The sequence below is a fragment of the Coregonus clupeaformis genome, chromosome 4, assembly GCF_020615455.1.
Source record: "Coregonus clupeaformis isolate EN_2021a chromosome 4, ASM2061545v1, whole genome shotgun sequence".
NCBI classification, from domain to species: domain Eukaryota; kingdom Metazoa; phylum Chordata; class Actinopteri; order Salmoniformes; family Salmonidae; genus Coregonus; species Coregonus clupeaformis.
In genome coordinates, this window is record NC_059195.1 from 24,199,998 (window position 1) to 24,227,693 (window position 27,696).

General features: G+C 43.9%; 1 protein-coding gene across 1 annotated transcript in view; it reads left to right on the top strand.

Annotated features, from left to right (window-relative positions):
* Positions 1–5,703: 5,703 nt before the first annotated feature.
* LOC121554923 (PTB domain-containing engulfment adapter protein 1) overlaps positions 5,704–27,696 on the top strand; it is a 150,349-nt gene continuing 128,356 nt past the window's right edge. The window contains exon 1 of the mRNA XM_041868651.2: positions 5,704–5,823. The gene's annotated coding sequence lies outside the window, so the exon portion shown is untranslated. The remainder of the gene's footprint in view (positions 5,824–27,696) is intronic.

Genomic DNA, 27,696 nt, shown 5'->3' on the forward strand with positions numbered 1-27,696 from the left:
AGGCTCAGCTTGCATTAGAGTCTCCTCGCTAGACTGTCCCCGTGTGCTCACATCAGAGTCCTCACTTCCATTCCCTACCGTTTTCCTCCCTCTGTAGGGCGCCAATCGGTCCCGGTGGACCACCACCTTCCTGCCCCGTGGGGGAACCTCCACCCGGTACGTCACCTCCCCCACTCTCTCTATCACCAGGCACGGCCCCACCCAGGCACTGTCCAACTTTGGGCACCGCCCCTTCTTGCGCGTGGGGTTGTGAAGCCACACTCGTTCTCCCGCTCCAAAGTGCCTCCCCCCTAGCGCGTGAGTCATAGTGGCGCTTTTGGCGCATTCCTGCGTTCTCGAGTTGCTCTCTTGCGAAGGTGTGAGCCGCTTCTAACCGGTTCTGCAGTCGACGAACATAGTTCGGGCCAGGCAAAAACCCCGTCGTCGTTATCAGGAGGGTGGCCAAACGTCAGTTCGGCTGGGGTGCGCAACTCACGACCTAACATTAGTAGCGCTGGGGAGCACGCAGTCGATTCCTGAACAGCCGACCTACATGCCATGAGAATAAACGGTAAGTGGGTGTCCCAATCTCTCTGGTGTTTTGAGGTAACGATAGCCAGCTGTTGTGCTAATGTTCTGTTAAATCTTTCCACCAGCCCATCACTCTGGGGATGAAGCGGAGTAGTGCGCGTCTTCTCCGCGCCTAACCGTCTACACAACTCTGAGAACACCCGTGACTCAAAGTTTCTCCCCTGGTCGCTGTGTATAGACTGTGGCACCCCGAACCGACTGATTATTCCCCCTACCAATGCATCAGCTACTGTTTCTGCCTCCTGGTCTGGGAGAGCGTAAGCCTCTGGCCACTTGGTGAAGTAGTCCATAGCAGTTAGAATCCACCTGTTACCGCTGTCTGTGATTGGAAACGGTCCAACTATGTCTACCCCCAGTCTCTCCATGGGCTCCCCTACTGGGAATTGTTGTAGGAGGGCGTGTGACTGACCTGGAGGTCCTTTCTTAGCAGCACACTCATCGCACTGCCTGCAAAGGTCCTCCACATCCCTCCTGTGCCTGGCCCAATAGAAGCCTTTACGTACGCGCTTTAACGTTTTGGAGACCCCAAAATGCCCTGCGCCTACTCCCCCGTGAAGCTGCTGTAACACGCTCCCTTGCAGCCTTTTGGGAACCACTACCTGCCACGTCATTTCTCCAGTAGCTGGCTTTTTCCACCCCCTCTGGAGCACTCCCTCAGCCACTCTAAGGACTGAGAATTTAGCCCAGAGTCCTTTGGTGACTGGTGATAGAGGGGCTACTTCCCCCCATGGCGGTCGTCTTCTCTCTTCCACCCACCCCAGCACAGGACGCAGCTCTGCGTCCTCCTCCTGGCGACGCCTCCACTCCCCGACGTCCACAGCCTCAAGCTCCCGGCACTCTGTCACCCTCAGCTGACTCACCGTGGCGGTGACTCCCTCCTCCATGCACAGTTCCCTCTCTCGCTCCACCCGTTTGGCGCAGTACCCACAGCCGTCCTCAGCACACGGGCGGCGGGACAAGGCGTCTGCATTGCTGTGGCGAAGGCCGGCCCTGTGCTCCACCTGGAAGTCGTAGGGTTGCAGCTCCTCCAACCAGCGGGCGATCTGACCCTCTGGCTCCTTGAAGGAGAGAAGCCACTGCAGGGCGGAGTGATCCGTCCGCACCACAAACGGCAGGCCCCCCAGGTAGTACTTGAAATGGCGTACTGCTGCCACGACAGCCAAAAGCTCCCTCCTTGTCACGCAGTAGCGTTTTTCAGCCTTATCAAAAGTTCTGCTGTAATAAGCTACTACGTGCTCCCCGTCAGAACCACGCTGAGCCAGCACGGCCCCCAAGCCCTCATTGCTTGCATCGGTGTCCAGAATAAACGGACGGTTTGGGTCTGGTGAGGACAGGACAGGGGCCTCCACCAGGGCACGTTTGAGGGCCTCAAACGCCCGCTGGTGCTCTTCGGTCCACTGAAAGACAGTGTCCTTCTTGAGAAGGTGGTTCAAAGGAGCTGCTATCCCCGCAAACCCTTTCACAAACCTACGATAGTAGGATGCCAGACCCAGGAAGCTCTTAACCTCTTTTTTTTTCCTTTGGAATTGGCCACCCCCTCACAGCCTCCACTTTGTCTGGCAACGTGCTGATACCCTCACCACCCAGCTGATGACCCAGGAACGCCAACTCCCTTTGCATGAAATGGCACTTTTCCGGGTGTAATTTTAGCCCCGCCCCGAGATCCTCTCCAGCACTCGCCTAAGTGCCCCCAGTGCCCCCTCAAACGACGTGCCGTGTACCAATATGTCGTCTAGGTACACGACACACTCGTCTCTCGGAACCCCCGCCAGCACTCTGTCCATGAGCCTCTCAAAGGTGGCAGGAGCATTACAAAGCCCGAAGCACAGCACCTTGAACTGCCAATGGCCCCTATCCGTGGAGAAGGCCGTTTTTTCACGTGCCCCAGGCGAGAGGGGCACCTGCCAGTAGCCACTGCGCAGATCAAGGGAAGAGAACCACGAGGACCCTCTGACGTGGTCTAGCGACTCATCGATCCTCGGTATGGGGTAAGAGTCTTTAATGGTGACAGAATTTAGGCCCCTGTAGTCCGCACAAAACCTAAGTTTACCCCCTTTCTTAGGCACCATGATGACCGGCGCGGACCACGGGCTGTCTGATGGCTCAATGAAATCGGCCCGCAACATGTCAGCAATAGCTGTGGCTGCTGCTTCCCTCTTGGCAAGGGGAATGCGACGGGGCCGAATTTTAATGGGTTGGTTGTCCCCAGTGTCGATGTCGTGCTGAACCAGGTGCGTTTGCCCTACCTCATCTTCCCCCCAAGCGAAGCTATCTTTAAAGTCAAACAGCAGCTGCTTTAATTGTCTCTGTTGTCCCTCGTCCAGACCTTGACAGTTTTTCAGCCACACAGCCTCAACGGGCGTCGATAACTTCCTCCTTCCCCCGTCGGGCTGATGGGGTGAAGGAGCCAGTGTGTTTTGGGCTACTGGGATGCCTGTGCTTGCACCATTATGGGGAGTGAAGGTCGTTGCCGCCGGAGACAGCTGCTGGGATGGAACAACGACCAAGGGAGCAGCCGGGACGACCAGTGGAGTTTCGGCAAGCTTGGAGGAAGACGGAGGGACAGCCCTGCCCCCTGCTGGCCCTCCCGTAGGCGACATTCCCACTGTGGGGCCCCCCGACAGCCTCAAAGTGCCCGAAGCTAAGTCCAACTGAGCCCCACAGCTTTTCAAAAAGTCCATTCCTAGTATACAGGGGGTCCTGTACCGCTGCTACCCACACCGGACACCCCACAGTTCTCCCCCCACAGTCACAGACACCCGACACTTCCCTAACATGGGGGCTAGCTCCCCCGTGACAGTCCGTAGCTGGACAAAGGTCGGCTCCACCCGCACCCCAACAGGTAGTATGTCTGGTCTCACCAGGGTTACTGTAGAGCCCGTGTCGACCAGGGCCAAACATTCCACCCCCTCTACCTTGACGATGACATTGCAGAAGTCCCCAATGGTGGTACGTCCCACCACAACTACCGGACTAGGAAACACGGTGGCCGCTACACCCTGGGGAAGCAGGTCCCCACCCTCTTGCCTGCACTGCTGGGTACATCTTCTGCTTACTGTGGGTTCGGGGCGGAGGAATGGGCCCGCGCTGCCCCCTGCGCGAGAACCCGCTGTCGTTTCCCTGTTGACTGGAGAATCTGCCACACTCCCGCTGAATGTGGCCAGTCTGGCCACAACCCCAGCAGACAATGGAAGTTGAGCTGACACTGCGATGTTGTCTGGAGCCCTTCTCAATGACAAGCGAGCGGTCTTGACTAACCCTCCCAACTCGTCGACCCACTCTGGTTTGGTGACCCCCCAGCACCCGGCCGCCGCTGCTCTCACCTCTGGTTGACTGGCAACTTCCACTCTCACTCCCTCACCCCAGATCAGCTCCCTCTTCCTGGCTATCTCCACTGCAGCCCGCAGAGATGCTGGGTCCGACATCTGCACATGCTTACCCAGTTCGGTGGAGGAGAGCGCTCTAATGAAACTGTCCCGTGCCAGCTCGTCTTGCACCCCAATCGACATATTTGCATAAGCCCGCCTGGTCAGGCTCAGAATATCACTTGCCAACGCCTTTAATGATTCCCCCTGAAGTCTCTTTTTGTTATTCAGTTCAATCCGCAGCATGTTGGGCTGTGCATCGCTGCGAAACGGCCCCCCAATGCCTCCACTAGCGCACCGTAGTCGCCCCTCTCGTCCGGGGCTAGCGTTAGCAGGCATTCCGACGCCTCCTCTGACAGGCTCAGGGCAAGCTGTAACCCTTTCGTCTCGTCAGACCACCTCCCGGCTCTAGCCAACAACTCGAATTGAGTGAAAAAAACTTCCCATTTACCTTGTCCATTGAACTTTGGAAGTTTAGCCGCTACCGTGGCTAATGGCAATAGGGCGCTGCCATCTCTGTTTACATAAGGAGGTCCAGCCATTTCCCGCACGCGGTGACGTCGATATCTCCGTCGCCGTGACGTCTGTTCTGGTCGAGGCGGTTTGAAGGAAAACCCGCCCGTTCTGCCATCTTGCTGACTGACAATTTAACTCCCGCCATGTGGCTCTCCAGCTCTTCTACAGCCGTCCTCGCCTGACCCTCCCGACCGGGTACACCCGAGCCCCCAACGGCCACTTTGTCCGACTCTTCCTTAACTTTCCGCCTCGCCCGATCATCCTGACCGTAGATGCGAGTCACGCTAAAGCTAACCACGGCCTATACTGAAACAGCTAACTCGCCTAATCTCGATCTATCCCGTCGTTCGAAAGCACTTCTGACACCAATGTAATGACCCAGCTGAGTCATAAAGTAAAAGAGAGACGGGCACCAGGTGTACAGGCAGAACACAGGTTTATTCCTAAATGGGCTATTGTTCAGGCCACAACCCACGCCGCTAAACCTCGAACATACACAAATAGAACATGTCAAATCAAGGGTCCCGAACCGAAGAGAGAGATATGAGACCGTAACCCCTATTTAATCATTCCCAAAATCCCGCGGGATTACCCATCATACCCCCCAACCTTTCCATCTGTCCCGGCATATTTAACCCCTGCTAGTACCCATGAGAACGATAACACATCCATGAACACAGAACACAATACAGGGTCGTTACAATAATTACAAATAATTTGCAGACTGCAAATTGACTTAAAAAGGCCAAACAGATATAATATTTGACCAAAACAAAATCATTTCAAACCTTGCCTACATTTGTATATGATCACTTGTCTCTCTATTATGCGTGGGAATACTTGGAACAGATTTCCAAAATTAATATCACTTGGAGCTGATTTCCTGGGCGGTTTTACATTATTTTATGTCCAACAATAACAAAGTAAAGAAAAATAAAACATAAAAGCTTAATTCGGCCCGCAGCCGCCAGTTGGGGAACCCTGGTCTATGAGTTCAGAGAGCTGGTTGGAAATATATAATGCATTTACTAATTCATACAGAGCCTGTGCGAATTACACTGACTAATAGCTGCAATTGACTTGAAATGTGTTAGTTGATGAGAATTTTTTTCAGCTGCAAAAAAATGTCCCTGAAAGGTGGCACGTGATGTCCAGATGTATGTCAATTTTGTCATCAACACATGATCTGTCACTTTAAATGTGCAGTTTGCTGGCAATTCCAGAACAGCGACGTTAACCGGAGTACGTTGACGTCACTAACCTTTACCAGCAGCTGTGTGTTGAGGATATGAGAGGACGGAATGAGAGTGGGTTGATGTGATATCGCCAAGGACCATTTTACAGGACAGTCTGATAAGTATAGTGTTGTTCGGTAAGTAAATTGATATTTTTCATGCGTTTTTGGCTAACACTTTCAACAGTTTTGTGTTCGGATGCTTAGTCGCATCATGTTTGTGTAACCTTTTTGTTGTTTACTGTTCAAAACACTTTCGCGCAGCCTAGTAAATCATTATGATTCACTTCTTGCAAGTGCAACATGTCGAACTTTATACATTTAGTATCCATTAATTTTTTCTAGGCCATTCTATGTTTACCACATACACATTTTGCACGGTGATGTTGTCAAGAAACTTTGAAGCGCGTGTGGACAGACAGGTTATTTTGCTTCAACACGGATGCGGAAAGTCAAGTGCAAGTGGAATTCAAAGTTTGACTACTGGGAGACATAACGTCACGAGAAGGCAGCATTGTGTGCCCTGATACAAAATCGCCAATTCGTTAATTGGAATTATGTGCCACAACTGCATGCATATAAATCAAGCCACCAGCTCAGTGTTTTAGTTATTTTAGAATGTTCATTACTGCAGTTTATAGAGACCAGTTATAACTGTGTTATTACATGGTCATTTTCACACTTAAAAGCATTTACCTATCGATTTTTCAGACTTTCAGATAACAAACATGTCATTGCCATCCAAATTAAACATTCCACAGCTAATTAACAAAATACAATATTATTGCTGTTACTACTAGTCTAATACTACTAGGACCTATTTTCAATAATGGTGATATTGTATCTTGATATCAGCCATTTCTGTTTACAGATTTGTCATAATAATCGTTGTCACTGAGCAAGCTTTATTTTTCACACTGTTCACTATGGTGCCTTCACTTCTCTAGCCTCTTGCTACTTGATGGTCAGTGCTTTGCACTATTTCCTCCATGGGGGCAGTATTTTGCATTTTGTCATAGAATTGGATCAATCATCCAGTGGTTGGGGCAGTGTAGAGATTGCACAAATACTTCAGGCACTGCAGTTTTCACCCTGGAGCAAAAGAGGAAGTCTGAATGGAAATGACATGCAGTCATCTGCCTCTGAGAGAACAGTGTCAGATTTAACTCTGTCCACTGGACTAGAGGACATGTGGTTAGTGTAAGCATGTCTTTGTTGTCATATTTCACATGGTAAAAGTACTGTCAGATGCTGTCTGTGTCCTATTCACCTGCCATGTCTCATACACCATTTATATTGATGTAGATTTTGATCACTGAAATAGTATTGTAGTGTCTCTGTGGTCGTTTGATGAATTGATTGACTGGTTTATTAGGAAACATCTCCACCTCCCAAACATTGTCTGCTAACACTGCCCATTACCTGAGAAACAAGGATATCTACAGGATACCTACTGTATCTGGGCAAACAATGTTTCCATTGTGATTAACTGTAACTTGTTTTGGTAAAGTGCTACCGACTATTTCCCAAGCCTTGTTGCTGTTCTAAGATCTCAGAAGATGCTTTTGTTCATCTCATCACATGTTTCATTTTGTTAACACACATTTTGGTCAATCCCAGTTTGGCCATTATGTAGCTAGAGCCTACTGGAAACTGTGATATTTTCAGCTTTTTGTATGTGCCGCTTGAGCATCTATTGATGCCATGTGCGATGCCTTTAGGCTCTTGTTGTACACAGTAAATTCCACTCCTTTTGCAAATCATTGGGAATTAGCCTAAAGGCCCAGGATAATGCAGAGAGCCAACTGATCTTTTTTCAATTATCCAGCGGAACTTAGCGACAGTGAGAGAAGCGGAAGTGGTCATGGAACTCGGGATAGGATTCAAGCGCAGAGTTAAATTAAGGTCATAATATAAACAAGGAGACAAAATATATCTATATATATATTACTAAAACTCCCTGAACTGACATGTAGGCTACAGTGTGTCACCGCAGCATGGTTTGCTGGGTTTAGAAATGTTCCGCTGAATTATACCGTTCTGATTCATGCTGAGCTCTGTGAAGGATGCACTTGAAACAAGTCAAGCGCTGTCAGTCAGTTGTGTGTTGTTGTCTGCAATGGCACTTGTTTGAAGTGCAGTAGAGGGATGATAATTACAGTAATTTAGGGTTGGGCGGTATCCAGATTTTCATATCGTCATACAGTCCTTCTCTCATACCGGGATATACGTATTACCGGCTTAGTACATAAGGGGGCGCCAAAAAACACAAAAAAAGCCTATTGGGAGTCTATTACCAGAATGCTAACAAAATTAGCACAAGTAATAGCACATTTCGAATTGCAAACACAGGCAATCCAGCTCATAAAGTTATACATACAGTGCATTCGGAAAGTATTCAGACCCCTTAACTTTTTCCACATTTTGTTACGTTACAGCCTTATTCTAAAATTGATTAAATCATCCCCCCCCCCCCACATCAATCTACACACAATACCCCGTAATGACAAAGCAAAAACAGGAAATATTACATTTACATAAGTATTCAGAGCCTTTAATTTACATTTTAGTCATTTAGCAGACGCTCTTATCCAGAGCAACTTACAGTTAGTGAATACATATATATTTTTTATACCTGCCCCCCGTGGGAATCGAACCCACAACCCTGGCGTTGCAAACGCCATGCACTATCAACTGAGCTACATCCCTGCCGGCCATTCCCTCCCCTACCCTGGGCCAATTGTGCGCCGCCCATGAGTCTCCCAGTCGCGGCCGGCGGCGACAGAGCCTGGATTCGAACCAGGATCTCTAGTGGCACAGTTAGCACTGCGATGCAGTGCCTTAGACCACTGCGCCACTCAGGAGTTAGTACTCAGTACTTGTTGAAGCAACTTTGGCAGCCTCAAATCTTCTTGGGTATGACGCTACAAGCTTGGCACACCTGTATTTGGGGAGTTTCTCCCATTCTCCTCTGCAGATCCTCTCAAGCTCTGTCAGGTTGGATGGGGAGTTTCGCAGCACAGCTATTTTCAGGTCTCTCCAGAGATGTTTGATCAGGTTCAATTCCGGGCTCTGGCTGGGCCACTCAAGGACATTCAGAGACTTGTCCCGAAGCCACTCCTGCGTTGTCTTAGGCGTGTGCTTAGGGTCATTTTCCTGTTGGAAGGTGAACCTTCGCCCCAGTCTGAGGTCCTGAGCGCTCTGGAGCAGGTTTTCATCAAGGATCTCTCTGTACTTTGCTCCGTTCATCTTTCCCTTAATCCTGCCGCTGAAAAACATCCCCACAGCATGATGCTGCCACCTCCATGCTTCACCGTAGGGATGGTGCCAGGTTTTCTCCAGATGTGACTCTTGGCATTCAGGCCAAAGAGTTCAGTCTTGGTTTCATCAGACCAGAGAATCTTGTTTCTCATGGTCTGAGAGTCCTTTAGGTGTCTCTTGGCAAACTCCAAGTGGGCTGTCATGTGCCTTTTACTGAGGAGTGGCATCTGTCTGGCCACTCTACCATAAAGGCCTGATTGGTGGAGTGCAGCAGAGATGGTTGACCGTCTGGAAGGCTCTCCCATCTCCACAGAGGTACTCTAGAGCTCTGTCAGAGTGACCATCGGGTTCTTGGTCACCACCCTGACCAAACCCTTCTCCCCCGATTGCTCAGTTTGGCCGGGCGGCCAGCTCTAGGAAGAGTCATGGTGATTCCAAACTTCTTCAATTTAAAAAAATGATGGAAGCCACTGTGTTCTTGGGGACCTTCAATGCTGCAGAAATCTTTTGGTACCCTTCCCCAGATCTGTGCCTTGACACAATCCTGTCTCGGAGCTCTACGGACAATTCCTTCGACCTCATGGCTTGATTTTTGCTCTGACATGCACTTTCAACTGTGGGACCTTATCATAGACAGGTGTGTGCCTTTCCAACATGCACTGTCAACTGTGGGACCTTATCATAGACAGGTGTGTGCCTTTCCAAATCATGTCCAATCAATTGAATTTACCACAGGTGGACTCCAATGAAGTTGTAGAAACATCTCAAGGATGATCAATGGAAAAGAGATTGCACCTGAGCTCAATTTCGAGTCTCATAGCAAAGGGTCTGAATACTTATGTAAATAAGGTATCTGTTTATTATTTTTAATACATTAGCAAATATTTCTAGAAACCTGTTTTCGCTTTGTTATTATGGGGAATTGTGTGTAGATTGATGAGGACATTCTTATTTATTTAAACCATTTTAGAATAAGGCTGTAACGTAACAAAATGTGGAAAAAGTCAAGGGGTCTAAATATTTACAGAATGCACTGTAGCTGGCAACATTCTTTCTATGATAAACAATGGAAATATGATGGCCATGCATTGTTTTTGCAAACAATACCTTGCTTTTTCATTGTAAGCTCATTTACGTGTGTGGCTGCCAGCCAAATAGCGTTGCATTTCTGTTTTCATCTGATGAAAATTAAGTACATTTCTGCCGAATGTGTTGCACTAATGTATTTTCTGTGATGGAAAACTATAGTTGCACGTCCCTGATCACTTTATCGAAACAAAAAAAAACACAGACTTTCGTTATAAAACGCGACCCCTTTCAATACACAGCTGGACTCACCTGCTCCCGCTTTCTCCTGTTGTGCTATTTACAAACTAACACGTGCTATTTACAAACAAACATGTGACTGGGGCGCTAAGGTGAGCTTGATAATGTAAAATAATGTGACAGGTGAAATGAAGAACGCGATCTGCTTAATCTCCTAACGTATTGCACAAGTTGACTGGAGCTACAAATATTAAAATGTATTGAAAAACTTCAAAAAATCGATTCAACAGTATTGATCGCATTGAAAATCCATCCCGCGGCTATTTCCAAATACCCTGGTATATGGTATACCGCCCAAGCCTAATAGTTTTGTTACTTACCCATTGTGCCATGGTTGAGCATTTCCCTTGGCCCAACTTTACATCAACAACAGTATTCTCCTCGGTGTACTCAGCAACCTCGTTCAGTGGTCTTTCCAGACACTTCATGTGTCTGTCTGAGTCTGAGACCATACTCAGAGTGACTGATAACATCATTACTATCAGCTGATTCTGCCTATTCTTCACTGTCACTGAGATCTCCATTACTCCAAGTTAATCTTCAAACAGCTTGCCTGGGAGTTGCTTCTCTAGCACTTACTGCTGAATTCTATTGAATTTGATAAACTCAGCTACTCAGCTGTTCAATCGTTAGGCATCTTTTGAGTTCAATATTATTACATTTAACATTGTTATGTAAAACATTTTGAGACAGCCATGTATGCATTAATGAATCAATTATACAATCATACAATCAGTTTGACTTTGTATTTACCAATCAAACTACAAAACAACATAATGGTAATAATTTATTTGAATGGTAAATATCTATTAATAAACTGTGTAATTCAAGATGTAGCCTAGGTCTATTCACAAAACAGGTGAATGCATATTATTCAATAGGAGTGTGTGCATGCATTGAGTTATTGAGCTTGTTTTAGCTGATTTCATGGGGCTACAGATGACAAACAATCCCTTCCATTTAGGACTTATTTATTGGCAACTGCTAGAAGAACATATTATGTTATTGTAATGATCAACAACATTTGCATAGAAGAAGCAATCTCTTCTTTTATAAAAGTGTGTGCTGTCTCTTTAAGAAAGTAATGACTCATTTGCAAGGCAGAATGTGGCTGTGGAATCTGACTTTGTGGCTATGGAATGTAGTGGAAACCAGACGGGAGACAAAGAAGTGAATGTGTTTTTGGTGGCGAAGGAGACAAAGTGAATTAATAACGTTTTTGGTGACAATCAGCTTTGAAATCAGCATATTTTGCATTATGGTTTGCATATTATCACAAACAAAGTACTAGGGTAGTGAATTCGGCTGTAAGCTTGCAAGGAAAGTTAGCCTACATGTAAAGCTACCGGTGTCGTCTTCCATTGTAAAAGTGTTCTAGCCTGTAAGGACATTGTTTTGCGAACAGTAATTAACAGCTTCAACATTCCTACATGCCGTGTTGCATCATTAACTTCTCTGCAGCATGAGTGGGTAGCTAACAATGCAGCCCAGACAGCTCTAGCAATGAATAAGTAAGTGGAGCAGGCACTTTGCTCTTCACGCTATAAAGTGGCTGCACTGATACAGACTTGATCCTCTCAATCACATGAGACACATTTGACAGAAGTATCGAATGTAACCAAAATTCTAGTACCAATTATTTTATTTTTTAAGTACCGAAGTTTCGGTATAGCGTGCAACACTACTATTGATCCGAATTTACTTTTGGCATCCTCCTTATCACAGGAAAACAACCAAATAGGCAAAAGGTAATGGACACTCAATGGACAACCTGCACTTATCTCACACATATGCTAATAATTCATATCACGTCTATGTGCAAACTACATGGTAATTACATTTTAATACAGCACAGTATGTGGCAGGAGTGAGTCACTGAAGCCGAGGTAATTGATATTTTTGTCTTGCCTGACTTGAGAATTTACTCCCTCAAATGTCAAAGCTTTGAATTTCACAGGATTCATTGAGTGAATGAATCATCTCTGCACTTATTACACATCTCAATTAATTATAGCCCCTTGCAAATGAGGTGGTGTAAAGTGATTAGGTCCTGTGATATTTCCCCTTTGGTGAATTTTTCCAGGCAGACAGGTATTGTTGTCATTGAATAAAGGCTTTTCAAGCTGTGATGGGATCCTTTGTTAGTCACACAATGTGTCAAACTGGAAGTATATTTGGAACCCCCCGAGCTACAGAATTAAAAGGCCTACAGTATAAAATAAAATTTAAATACTGCTAAACTCCCAGGCACACATTAGAATGTATTTTAACATTCAATAATTTTTTATGTTTCAATTGTTAACATTTTCTGTGTTTTTCTACTTCTGTGCATTTCCATGTAAAAGGACCCATGGGCACTAACATGTAAAGTTCATATGAACATGTCAAAATGTGTTTCAGATGAAAGCTATGAGTGTTTCAAATGAAAGCTATGAGTCTATATTTTTGAGAAATTAAGGCATATACACTGAAAAAAAAACGCAACATGCAACAATTTCAAAGATTTTACTGAGTTACAGTTCATATAAGGAAATCAGTTTAAAAAAAAGTAGGGGTGTGGATCAGAAAACCAATCAGTATCTGGTGTGACCACCATTTGCCTCATGCAGTGCGACACATCTCCTTCGCATAGAGTTGATTGTGGCCTGTGGAATGTTGTCCCAGTCCTCTTCAATGGCTGTGCGAAGTTGCTGGATATCGGTGGGAACTGGAACACACTGTCGTACACGTCGATCCAGAGCATCCCAAACATGTCTAGTGAGTATGCAGGTCTGGGACATTTTCAGCTTCCAGGAATTGTGTACAGATCTTTGCGACATGAGGCCGTGCATTATCATTCTGAAACATGAGGTGATGGCGGCGGATGAATGGCACAACAATGGGCCTCAGGATCTCGTCTCGGTATCTCTGTGCATTCAAATTGCCATCGATAAAATGCAATTGTGTTCGTTCTCCGTAGCTTATGCCTGCCCATACCATAACCCCACCGCGTCCATGGTGCACTCTGTTCACAACATTGACATCAGCAAACTGCTCGCCCACATGACGCAATACACGCTGTCTGCCATCTGCCCGCTAAAGTTGAAACCGGGATTTATCCGTGAAGAGCACACTTCTCTGGCGTGCCAGTGGCCATTTGCTGCGGTTGGGAGGCCGGTTGGACATACTGCCAAATTCTCTAAAATGACATTGGAGGTGGCTTATGGTAGAGAAATTAACATTAAATTATCTGGCAACATCTCTGGTGGACATTCCTACAGTCAGCATGCCAATTGCATGCTCCTTGAAAACTTGAGACATCAGTAGCATTGTGTTGTGTGACAAAACTGCTAATTTTAGAGTGGCCTTTTATTGTCCTCAGCACAAAGTGCACCTGTGTAATGATCATGTTGTTTAGTCAGCTTCTTGATATGCCAAACCTGTCAGGTGGATAGATTATCTTGGCAAAGGAGAAATGCTCACTAACAGGGATGTAAACAAATATGTGCACACAATTTGAGAGATATTAGCTTTTTGTGCATGTGGAACATTTCTGAGATCTTTTATTTCAGCTCATGAAACATGGGACCAACACTTTACATGTTGTGTTTATATTTTTGTTCAGTGTATATAGATTTTTCAACCATTGTCCATCCCAAAAATGATTTCTGGTCAAACAGATCGAAAAGGGGTCTTAGACCATATCTACCAGAAAAAGTATTCCCACAGTAATGTTGAAGTAAAGACCCCTGCCAACAAATATCAACACGTATATTTAGTTTTGGATAAATTATTTGCCTTCTGTAAGTTTAAGAAACATTGCATTGTGCCTTGTAATTCCGTTACCAAAAACCCACATATCTTTAAGATATTTTCAAATTTCTCTCCTTCATGAGGAGGGAGGATAATGAAAGTTCACAGAAGTAACAAGAAAGGGTAGACCTACCAATTAGTTATAGTGTTTTTACTGATAGTAGTCACAAACCACAGATGAGTAACCTGCTACTGTCCTCCCTTCCACTGGAATACTGTTATGTTCAGCTAATAACTGTTTTTCTTTCTCTTTCTATCATCTGGAGGGTCAAAGCAAGACTGTGAAAACAGTCTGGACAGCCTCTCTCTCTCTCTCTCTCTCTCTCTCTCTCTCTCTCTCTCTCTCTCTCTCTCTCTCTCTCTCTCTCTCTTCTGTTAATGTCACCTCTTCCGGCTCTTACTGTCACCTACCATGACACCTACCACCCGCTAGTGAAACATAGACGTCTATGATTGGTTCAGATTAGGTCTGGTCCAGACCAACCAAATGTGGTCTTGTCTGGGGGCGGAGCTCATTAAAATCAAATCACAATCAAATCACATTTTATTGGTCACATACACGTGTTTAGCAGATATTATTGCAGGTGTAGCGAAATGCTTGTGCTTCTTGCTCCGACAGGGCAGTAATATCTAACAAGTAATATCTAACAATTTCACAACATATACCCATATCACACAAATCTTAAGTAAGGAATTAATTAAGAATATATACATATACACTACCGGTCAAAAGTTTTAGAACACCTACTCATTCATGGGTTTTTCTTTATTTTTACTATTTTCTACATTGTAGAATAATTGTGAAGACATCAAAACTATGAAATAACACATATGGTATGGTAACCAACAAAGTGTTAATCAGTCAAAACTGTCAGTCAAAACTGTTCGCTGCTCTGGCACCCCAATGGTGGAACAAGCTCCCTCACGACGCCAGGACAGCGGAGTCACTCACCACCTTCCGGAGGCATTTGAAACCCCACCTCTTTAAGGAATACCTGGGATAGGATAAAGTAATCCTTCTACCCCCCAAATTGTAAAGTGGTTATCCCACTGGCTATAGGGTGAACGCACCAATTGGTGAGTCGCTCTGGATAAGAGCGTCTGCTAAATGACGTAAATGTGCCCTTGAGCAAGGCACTTAACCCTAATTGCTCCTGTAAGTCGCTCTGGATAAGAGCGTCTGCTAAATGACTAAAATGTAAATATAAATGTAATCAAATGAAAATATATTTTATATTTGAGATTCTTCAAATAGCCACCCTTTGCTTTGATGACAGCTTTGCACACTCTTGACTGGTAGTGTATGGACGAGCGATGTCAGAGCGGCATGGACTAAGATACAGTAGAATAGTATAGAATACAGTATATACATATGAGATGAGTAATGCAAGATATGTAAACATTATTAAAGTGGCTAGTGTTCCATTTCTTAAAGTGGCCAGTGATTTCAAGTCTATGTCTATAGGCAGCAGCCTCTAATGTGCTAGTGATGGCTGTTTAACAGTCTGATGGTCTTGAGGTAGAAGCTGTTTTTCAGTCTCTCGGTCCCAGCATTGATGCACCTGTACTGACTTCAATGTTGTATATAAACCCTGGATTGCTGATGGAATGTATTGGGCAATGAGAGGCTTTGAAGCCACCGGTCGGCCATATTGGCACTCCCCAGAAGAAGCAGTCCTCCATAGGAATGAATAGAATTCTACAGTATTTCAATTAAATGTTCCAAGGACAAAATTACATGTATTTACAGTGCATTCGGAAAGTATTCAGACCCTTTGACTTTTTCCACATGTTGTTACATTACAGCCTTATTCTAAAATTGATTAAATTGCTTTATTCCCCTACACACAACCCCATAATGAAAAAGCAAAAATAGTTTTTTTTTAACCAAATGAAAATAAAATAAAAAACGGATATCACATTTACGTAAGTATTCAGACCCTTTACTCAGTACTTTGTTGAAGCACCTTTGGCAGCGATTACAGCCTCGAGTCTTCTTGGTTATGACGCTACAAGCTTGGCACACCTGTATTTGGGGAGTTTCTCCTATTCTCTGCAGATCCTCTCAAACTCTGTCAGTTTGGATTGGGAGCGACGCTGCACAGCTATTTTGAGTTCTTTCCAGAGATGTTCGATCGGGTTCAAGTCTGGGCTCTAGCTGGGCCACTCAAGGACATTCAGAGACTTGTCCCAAAGCCACTCCTGCATTGTCTTGGCTGTGTGCTTAGGGTTGTTGTCCTGTTGGAAGGTGAACCTTCGCCCCAGTCTGAGTTCCTGAACGCTCTGGAGCAGGTTTTCATCAAGGATCACTCTGTACTTTGCTCCGTTCATCTTTCACTCAATCCTGACTAGTCTCCCAGTCCCTGCCACTGAAAAACATCCCTACAGCATGATGCTGCCACCACCATGCTTCACCGTAGGGATGGTGCCAGGTTTCCTCTAGACGTGACGTTTGGCATTCAGGCAAAATAGTTCAATCTTGGTTTCATCAGACTAGAGAATCTTGTTTCTCATGGTCTGAGAGTCCTTTAGGTGGCTTTTGGAAATCTCCAAGCGGGGTGTCATGTGCCTTTTACTGAGGAGTGGCTTCTGTCTGGCCACTCTACCATAAAGGCCTGATTGGTGGAGTGCTGCAGAGATGGTTGTCCTTCTGGAAGGTTCTCCCGTCAGGAACTCTGTGACCAAGGCCCTTCTCCCCCGATTGCTCAGTTTGGCCGGTCGGCCAGCTCTAGGAAGAGTCTTGGTGGTTCCAAACTTATTCCATTTAAAGAATGATGGAGGCCACTGTGTTCTTGGGGACCTTCAATGCTGCAGATTTTTTTTTTTTGTACCCTTCCCCAGATCTGTGCCTCGACACAATCCTGTCTCGGAGCTCTACAGACAATTCCTTCGACCTCATGGCTTGGTTTTTGCTCTGACATGCACTGTCAACTGTGGGACCTTATATAGACAGGTGAGTGCCTTTCCAAATCATGTCCAATCAATTGCATTTACCACAGGTGGACTCCAATGAAGTTGTAGAAACATCTCAAGGATGATCAATGGAAACAGGATGCACCTGAGCTCAATTTCGAGTCTCATAGCAAAGGGTCTGAATACTTATGTAAATAAGGTATTTTTCTTTTTTCTTTTTAATATATTTGCTAAAATTTCTAAAAGCCAGTTTTTGCTTTGTCATTAAGAGGTATTGTGTGTAGATTGATGAGGGGAAAAAGGCTGTAACGTAACAAGAATAAGGCTGTAACGTAATAAAATGTGGAAAAGTATTTTTGTTGTTCTAGTGGGGATAGTAACATTAGACCTTTCTAAAAATTATACTTTAAAGGTAGACTCAGTGAAATTACGTTGCCACGAGCAGCACTGCAGATATTGAGATGAGCAAGATGCAAGACTTTGCTCTCACACAGTCACACACAGTATCTGCGCATGTGCACGGGTTCGGTTATGCTGTTTACTTTCTGCATTATGTCATATCGCTGAGTCTACTTTTAAGGGAAAAAAATTATATATATAATGTTCATGTTTAGCTCACATAGTATAATTTAAAAGTATTTATTAACTTGTCTGTAAAAGAATAAACATGGCAAAAACAAATGTAGACATTAGTAAATGCATTTCTATAGCTTCCAAAGGATGTTTTACAATGGCGAGGGTGTGCCAAGATGGTGACGTGGTGGCTTCAACGCAGCGCCCCCTGTTAGTCATCTAGTGTATGTAAATCATTGGTTGTATGGTTTATTAAACTTTGAAATCAATGGTTTTTGTTTGGTAACATTTTGAAGTGAAATCTGAGAGTCAGTGTAATTCTGTTACCCTCGAATTGCCCTTCTGTATAAATCATTTTAATGGGAAATCATTGTATAGCCTCATGGATTGTACAGCTAAAAACTGAGTTGTAATAGAGTGAAAGACTTTATATTGTGCTACATTTCTGCAAAGATATCTGAATAAATTGAGTGTGAAATTATGTTGGAACGAAAACAAGACATTCTAATTAATATCCATAACCTCATAGAAAAACCTCATTATGAATGCAATAAAGAACCTTATGATCTGGTAAGTAGAACATTATTGTAGATGGAACTTCTCAAATGGCCATTGGAAACAAACCAATAAAATACGAAATGTCCAGACATTTTAAGTGGACAGACTTGTCACCAAGAATAAGAGCACTTCCTCCCAGCTGCCCACTGCACTGAGGCTAGGAAACACTATCACCACCGATAAATCTACAATAATCGAGAATTTCAACAAGCATTTTGCTACGGCTGGCCATGCTTTCCACCTGGCTACCACTACCCCGGCCACCAACTCTGCACCCTCCGCTGCAACTTTCCCATGCCCCCCCCCGCTTCTCCTTCACACAAATTCAGACAGCTGATGTTCTGAAAGAGCTGCAAAATCTGGACCCCTACAAATCAGCTGGGCTAGACAATCTGGACCCTTTCTTTCTAAAACTAGCCGCAGAAATTGTCGCAACCCCTATTACTAGCCTGTTCAACCTCTCTTTCGTAATGTCTGAGATCCCCAGAGATTGGAAAGCTGCCGCGGTCATCCCCCTCTTCAAAGTGGGTGACACTCTAGATCCAAACTGTTACAGACCTATATCCATCCTGCCCTGCCTTTCGAAAGTATTTGAAAGCCAAGTTAACAAACAGATCACCAACCATTTCGAATCCCACCGTACCTTCTCCGCTATGCAATCCGGTTTCCGAGCTGGTCATGGGTGCACTTCAGCCACGCTCAAGGTCCTAAACGATATTATAACCGCGATCGATAATAGACAGTACTGTGCAGCCGTCTTCATCGACCTGGCCAAGGCTTTCGACTCTGTCAACCACCGCATTCTTATTGGCAGACTAAATAGCCTTGGTTTCTCAAATGACTGCCTCGCCTGGTTCACCAACTACTTCTCAGATAGAGTTCAATGTGTGAAATCGGAGGGCCTGTTGTCTGGACCTATGGCAGTCTCTATGGGGGTGCCACAGGGTTCAATTCTTGGGCCGACTCTTTTCTCCGTATATATCAATGATGTCGCTCTTGCTGCTGGTGACTCTCAGATCCACCTCTACGCAGACGACACCATTTTGTATACATCTGGCCCTTCATTGGACACTGTGTTAACAAACCTCCAAACGAGCTTCAATGCCATACAACACTCCTTCAGTAGCCTCCAACTGCTCTTAAACACTAGTAAAACGAAATGCATGCTCTTCAATCGAACGCTGCTGGCACCCGCCCACCCGACTAGAATCACCACTCTCGACGGGTCTGACCTAGAGTATGTGGACAACTACAAATACCTAGGTGTCTGGTTAGACTGTAAACTCTCCTTCCAGACTCACATTAAGAATCTCCAATCCAAAGTTAAATCTAGAATCGGCTTCCTATTTCGCAACAAAGCCTCCTTCACTCATGCTGCCAAACATGCCCTCGTAAAACTGACTATCCTACCGATCCTTGACTTCGGCGATGTCATTTACAAAATAGCCTCCAACACTCTACTCAGCAAATTGGATGTAGTCTATCACAGTGCCAACCGTTTTGTCTCCAAAGCCCCATACACTACCCACCACTGTGACCTGTACGCTCTTGTTGGCTGGTCCTCACTACATGTTCGTCGTCAAACCCACTGGCTCCAGGCCATCTATAAATCACTGCTAGGCAAATCCCCGCCTTATCTTAGCTCATTGGTCACCATAGCAGCACCCACCCGTAGTCTGCGCTCCAGCAGGTATATCTCACTGGTCATTCCCAAAGCCAACACCTCCTTTGGCTGCCATTCCTTCCAGTTCTCTGCTGCCAATGACTGGAACGAATTGCAAAAAAAATTCTGAAGCTGGAGACTCTTATCTCCCTCACTAACTTTAAGCATCAGTTGTCAGAGCACCTTACCGGTCACTGCACATGTACACAGCCCATCTGAAATTAGCCCACCCAACTACCTCATCCCTATATTGTTATTTATTTTGCTCTTTTGCACCCCAGTATCTCTATTTGCACATAATCTCTTGCACATCTAGCATTCCAGTGTTAATACTAATTGTAATTATTTTGCACTATAGCCTATTTATTGCCTTACCTCCATAACTTGCTACATTTGCACACACTGTATATATATTTTCTGTTGTATTTTATGACCTTATGTTTTTTTTACCCCATATGTAACTCTATGTTGTTGTTTTCATCGCACTGCTTTGCTTTATCTTGGCCAGGTCGCAGTTGTAAATGAGAACTTGTTCTCAACTGCCTTACGTGGTTAAATAAAGGTGAAATAAAAAATAAAATAAAAAAGAAATTGGGAAATATCCAAAGCTAGATGATAATGACAATAGCTATATTGTTGCATTGAATATTACTTAAAATCTTGTGCCCAATTTATATTGCGCAGCACAAATCGCCTGCATCTTACAATTATTGGGTTAGAGAGTGCAGCTTTGTAATTGCGGCCTAGAATGTTAACAACAGTTGCTACTGATCCTTGAAAACACCAACTGGTATCGAGTAAATAAATCTGCCAGATGGATATGGACTAAGCAAGGCAGCAGTCCTAATAAAAACTTTCATTATGATAAATTATGCATCAGATCAGTCTGGTTCCTCTGACACTACACAGTAAGTCTAGGAGGAAGTGTTACCACATCGAATGGCCTGACCAGAATAGTTAATAAAAAATTTATGTTATAACATTTTAATGAATACCAATAGGTAAAGTGCAGTTGTAAGACTTGGCATAAGCATGGATGACACCCATATACAGTGCCTTCAGAAAGTATTCATACCCCTTGACTTATTCCACATTTTGTTGTGTTACAGCCTGAATTCAAAATAAAAAAAAATCTCACACATCTACACACAATACATCATAATGAAAACAATTGGGGGGAAGCTTTAGCACATTTATTGAAAATGAAATACACACCTACTCATTCAAGGGTTTTTCTTTATCTTTACTATTTTTTACATTGTAGAATAATAGTGAAGACATCAAAACGATGAAATAACACATATGGAATCATGTCGTAAACAAGAAATTGTTAAACAAATCACAATATATTTATATTTGAGATTCTTCAAATAGCCACCCTTTGCCTTGATGACAGCTTTGCACACTCTTGGCATTCCCTCAACCAGCTTCACCTGGAATGCTTTTCCAACAATCTTGATGGAGTACCCACATATGCTGAGCACTTGTTGGCTGCTTTTCCTTCACTCTGCTGTCCGACTCATCCCAATCCATCTCAATTGGGTTGAGGTCGGGGGATTGTGGAGGCCAGGTCATCTGATGCAGCACTCCATCACTCTCCTTCTTGGTAAAATAGCCCTTACACAGCCTGGAGGTGTGTTGGGTCATTGTCCTGTTGAAAAACAAATGATAGTCCCACTAAGCCCAAACCAGATGGGATGGCATATCGCTGTAGAATGCTGTGGTAGCCATGCTGGTTAAGTGTGCCTTGAATTCTAAATAAATCACAGACAGTGTCACCAGCAAAGCACCCCCACACAATAACACCTCATCCTCCATGCTTTCCGGTGGGAAATACACATGCGGAGATCATCCGTTCACCCACACCGCGTCTCACAAAGACACAGCAGATGGAACCAAACATCTCCAATTTGGACTCCAGACCAAAGGACAATTTTCCACCGGTCTAATGTCCATTGCTCGTGTTTCTTGGCCCAAGCAGGTCTCTTCTTATTGGTGTCCTTTTAGTAGTGGTTTCTTTGCAGAAATTCGACCATGAAGGCCTGATTCACACAGTCCCCTTTGAACAGTTGATGTTGAGATATGTCTGTGACTTGAACTCTGTGGTCATTTATTTGGGCTGCAATTTCTGAGGCTGATAACTCTAATGAACTTAACCTCTGCAGCAGAGGTAACTCTGGGTCTTTTATTCCTGTTGCGGCTCTTATGAGAGCCAGTTTCATCATAGCGCTTGATGGTTTTTGCGACTACACTTGAAGAAACGTTCTTGAAATGTTCCATATTGACTGACCTTCATGTCTTAAAGTAATGATGGACTGTCGTTTCTCTTTGCTTATTTGAGCTGTTCTTGCCATAATATGGACTTGGTCTTTTACCAAATAGGGCTATCTTTTGTATACCCCCCTACCTTGTCACAACACAACTGATCGGCTCAAACACAATAAGAAGGAACGAAATTCCACAAATTAACTTTTAACAAGTCACACCTGTTAATTGAAATGCATTCCAGGTGACTACCTCATGAAGCTGGTTGAGAGAATGCCAAGAGTGTGCAAAGCTGTCATCAAGGCAAAGGGTGGCTATTTGAAGAATCTCAAATATAAAATATATTTTCATTTGTTTAACATTTCTTTAGTTACTACGTGAATCCATATGTGTTACTTCATAGTTTTGATGTCTTCACTATTATTCTACAATGTAGAAAATAGTAAAAATAAAGAAAAACCCTTGAATGAGTAGGTGTGTCCAAACTTTTGACTGGTACTGTATATATAATCTCATTAGGCTGTATGTATATTTTGATATTTATTCATTTCTTAACTTTTATTTAACCAGGGAAAAACACATTGAGACCTAGGTCTCATTTGCAAATGTGCCCTGGGAACAATACAGAAAATACAATTTAAAACACAAAATTAAATAAATAGCAAATATTATATACACAATAAACAATCAAACAAAACAAACACATTTATCAATACAAAAATCCCTAGCCTTTCTCCTAAACGGACCCAGAGACAACAACACATCCAAATGAAACGTTACTTGGAGATTATTCCACATGATAGGGGCCTGGTAGGAAAAGGCAGATTTACCCAACTCTGTGGATACACGTGGAGTCTCCAGCATTAACCAACCCTGTGATCTAGTGTTGTAATCCGAGTTTCTATATTTCAACAATGATGTTAAGTAAATTGGTAGTTTATTGAGTAAGGCTTTATAAACAAAAACAGAATAATGAAGTGACCTACGTGTTTTTAGCGAGGTCCAACCAACTTTATGATAAAGGATGCTACCAGTGTTTTGAAGCCCTTGGACACAATTTATCATAGCGCACTTCGTTTTATAACATCTGACAGTTTTGACACTCACCAGAGTGTCAAAACTGTCAGATGTTATAAAACGAAGTGCGCTATGATAAATTGTGTCCAAGGGCTTCAAAACACTGGTAGCTGCATTCATGTACAGTGGGAAGAACAAGTATTTGATACACTGCCGATTTTGCAGGTTTTCCTACTTACAAAGCATGTAGAGGTCTGTAATTTTTTATCATAGGTACACTTCAACTGTGAGAGACGGAATCTATAAAAAAAATCCAGAAAATCACATTGTATGATTTTTAAGTAATTAATTTGCATTTTATTGCATGACATAAGTATTTGATCACCTACCAACCAGTAAGAATTCCGGCTCTCACAGACCTGTTAGTTTTTCTTTAAGAAGCCCTCCTGTTCTCCACTCATTACCTGTATTAACTGCACCTGTTTGAACTCGTTACCTGTATAAAAGACACCTGTCCACACACTCAATCAAACAGACTCCAACCTCTCCACAATGGCCAAGACCAGAGAGCTGTGTAAGGACATCAGGGATAAAATTGTAGACCTGCACAAGGCTGAGATGGGCTACAGGACAATAGGCAAGCAGCTTGGTGAGAAGGCAACAACTGTTGGCGCAATTATTAGAAAATGGAAGAAGTTCAAGATGACGGTCAATCACCCTCGGTCTGGGGCTCCATGCAAGATCTCACCTCGTGGGGCATCAATGATCATGAGGAAGGTGAGGGATCAGCCCAGAACTACACAGCAGGACCTGGTCAATGACCTGAAGAGAGCTGGGACCACAGTCTCAAAGAAAACCATTAGTAACACACTACGCCGTCATGGATTAAAATCCTGCAGCGCACGCAAGGTCCCCCTGCTCAAGCCAGCGCATGTCCAGGCCCGTCGGAAGTTTGCCAATGACCATCTGGATGATCCAGAGGAGGAATGGGAGAAGGTCATGTGGTCTGATGAGACAAAAATAAAGCTTTTTGGTCTAAACTCCACTCGCCGTGTTTGGAGGAAGAAGAAGGATGAGTACAACCCCAAGAACACCATCCCAACCGTGAAGCATGGAGGTGGAAACATCATTCTTTGGGGATGCTTTTCTGCAAAGGGGACAGGACGACTGCACCGTATTGAGGGGAGGATGGATGGGGCCATGTATCGCGAGATCTTGGCCAACAACCTCAATCCCTCAGTAAGAGCATTGAAGATGGGTCGTGGCTGGGTCTTCCAGCATGACAACGACCCGAAACACACAGCCAGGGCAACTAAGGAGTGGCTCCGTAAGAAGCATCTCAAGGTCCTGGAGTGGCCTAGCCAGTCTCCAGACCTGAACCCAATAGAAAATCTTTGGAGGGAGCTGAAAGTCCGTATTGCCCAGCGACAGCCCCGAAACCTGAAGGATCTGGAGAAGGTCTGTATGGAGGAGTGGGCTAAAATCCCTGCTGCAGTGTGTGCAAACCTGGTCAAGACCTACAGGAAACGTATGATCTCTGTAATTGCAAACAAAAGTTTCTGTACCAAATATTAAGTTCTGCTTTTCTGATGCATCAAATAATTATGGCATGCAATATGGCATGCAATAAAATGCAAATTAATTACTTAAAAATCATACAATGTGATTTTCTGGATTTTTGTTTTAGATTCCGTCGCTCACAGTTGAAGTGTACCTATGATAAAAATTACAGACCTCTACATTTTTTGTAAGTAGGGAAACTTGCAAAATCGTCAGTGTATCAAATACTTGTTCTCCCCACTGTATATAATATCGCCATAATCTATAACAGAAATAAATGTAGACTGAATTATCTGTTTTCTCCTATTTAATGAAAGGCAAGCCCTATTCCTATAGAAGAAGCCCAACTTCATTCTTAATTTCTTGACTAACTCGTCAACCTGCTTTTCAAAAGATGCCCAGGTATTTATAGGCGGGGACACAATCAATGGGGGCACCATCTAACGTACTTATGCACAATTCATCAGTTACATTATTACATGATTTGGAAAATAACATGTACTTGGTTTTACCAGCATTTAGTACCAACTTTAGGTCAACCAAGGCTTTCTGCAAGGTAGTAAAAGCAGATTGAAGAGTCAACAGAGCCTGAGCTGCCGTAGGGGCAGGAGTGTATACAACATTTTAGTCATTTAGCAGACGCTCTTATCCAGAGCGACTTACAGTTAGTGAGTGCATACATGTTTTCATTCTGGCCCCCGTGGGAAACGAACCCACAACCCTGGCATTGCAAGTGCCATGCTCTACCAACTGAGATACACGGGGCCTACAACAGTGTCATCTCTGCTACAACAGTGTCATCTGCGTACAGATGAAAGTTAGTTTTGTACAGATAGACCAATGCTGTTAATATAAATAGTGAAAAGAACTGACCCAGGAATCGAACCCTGTGGGACATCTTTTGTTATGTCTAGAAATCCTGATTTAACGCCATCAGTAAGTGCACACGGTGTTCTGTCTTTTAAATAATTCTCAAACCAGCTACAAGCAGCCCGATCTATGCCAATCGTAGAGAGTTTCTGAATAAGTACGGTGTGATCCACAGTGTTGAATGTCTTGGACAGGTCAATGAAGGGGGCAGCACAGTGTTTCTTCGTATCTAAACAATTTATGACATAATTTTAAACCATAGAAGTAGCAGAGATGGTACTATGACCTGGATGGCTGCCGTTTTATGGACTCTTAACCAACCGTGCTATTTTGTTTGTTTTTTCACATTGTTTGTAACTTATTTTGTACATAATGTTGCTGCTACCGTCTCTTATGACCGAAAAGAGCTTCTGGACATCAGAACAGCGATTATCCACCTTGAACTGGACAAATAATCTTTATTTAATAAGTTGGACGAGAGGGATTTGCTCCAGACACCCGACAAAAGAAGAGGACCGAGCATGCCCCCATTCTCATCGACAGGGCTGTAGTGGAGCAGGTTGGGAGCTTCAAGTTCCTTGGTGTCCACATCACCAACAAACTAACATGGTCCAAGCACACCAAGACAGTCGTGAAGAGGGCACGACAAAACCTATTTCCTCTAAGGAGACTGAAAAGATATGGCATGGGTCCTCAGATCCTCAAAAGGTTCTACAGCTGCACCATCGAGAGCATCCTCACTGGTTGCATCACTGTCTGGTATGGCAACTGCTCAAGGCACTACAAAGGGTAGTGTGTACGGCCCAGTACATCACTGGGGCCAAGCTTCCTGCCATCCAGGACCTCTATACCAGGCGGTGTCAGAGGAACGCCCTAAAAATTGTCAAAGATTCCAGCCACCCTATTCATAGACTGTTCTCTCTACCTACATGTACATATTACCTCAATTACCTCGACTAACCGGTGCCCACGCACATTGACTCGGTACCGATACTCCCTGTATATAGCCTCGCTATTGTTATTTTTACTGCTGCTCTTTAATTTTGTGTTACTTTTATTTCTTCTTATTTTATATTGTATTTTTTTGTGATTCTTTTTTGGTAGTCTTTCTTAAAACTGCATTGTTGGTTAAGGGCTTGTAAGTAAGCATTTCACTGTAAGGGTTACACCTGTTGTATTCGGCGCATGTGACAAATAAAATGTGATTTGATTTGATTTAACTGAATTGATCCGTTAATATAGAACTGACACTATATAAGTCTTTATTTTATTAAACTGTGCATCACCTTTGACACCAAACTAATAAAAGTTTGTTCCTGTTACTTTCAAAGATTAGGCAAAAAAATGTAATTACAACTCTTATATTTAGTTGGCTCGTTAACACTGCAGTTTTACAAGGACATGAGGAACGGGGGGCCAGTATGAAAAATGTATGCACTCACTAACTGTAAGTCGCTCTGGATAAGAGCGTCTGCTAAATGACTAAAATGTAAAAATGTAAATGAGGAAAATGTGTTGCAGTGAACGTTTAATTCGGTTTAATTGAATGTTCACTTAAATATGCATGAAGTCAACGAGTCATTCTATTAAAGGTTGCTATAAATCAACATAACCTCATCTTATCTTGAAACTTGAAAATCACAAATACATACAGTGAGGGAAAAAAGTATTTGAACCCCTGCTGATTTTGTACGTTTGCCCACTGACAAAGACATGATCAGTCTATAATTTTAATGGTAGGTTTATTTGAAGAGTGAGAGACAGAATAACAACAAAAAATGCAGAAAAACGCATGTCAAAAATGTTATAAATTGATTTGCATTTTAATGAGGGAAATAAGTATTTGACCCCTCTGCAAAACATGACTTAGTACTTGGTGGCAAAACCCTTGTTGGCAATCACAGAGGTCAGAAGTTTGTTTTAGTTGGCCACCAGGTTTGCACACATCTCAGGAGGGATTTTGTCCCACTCCTCTTTACAGATCATTCTCCAAGTCATTAAGGTTTCGAGGCTGACGTTTGGCAACTCGAACCTTCAGCTCCTTCCACAGATTTTATATGGGATTAAGGTCTGGAGACATTTTCAATGCCCTGGCTGAGGGAAGGAGGTTCTCACCTAAGATTTGACGGTACATGGCCCCGTCCATCGTCCCTTTGATGCGGTGAAGTTGTCCTGTCCCCAGAAAAACACCCCCAAAGCATAATGTTTCCACC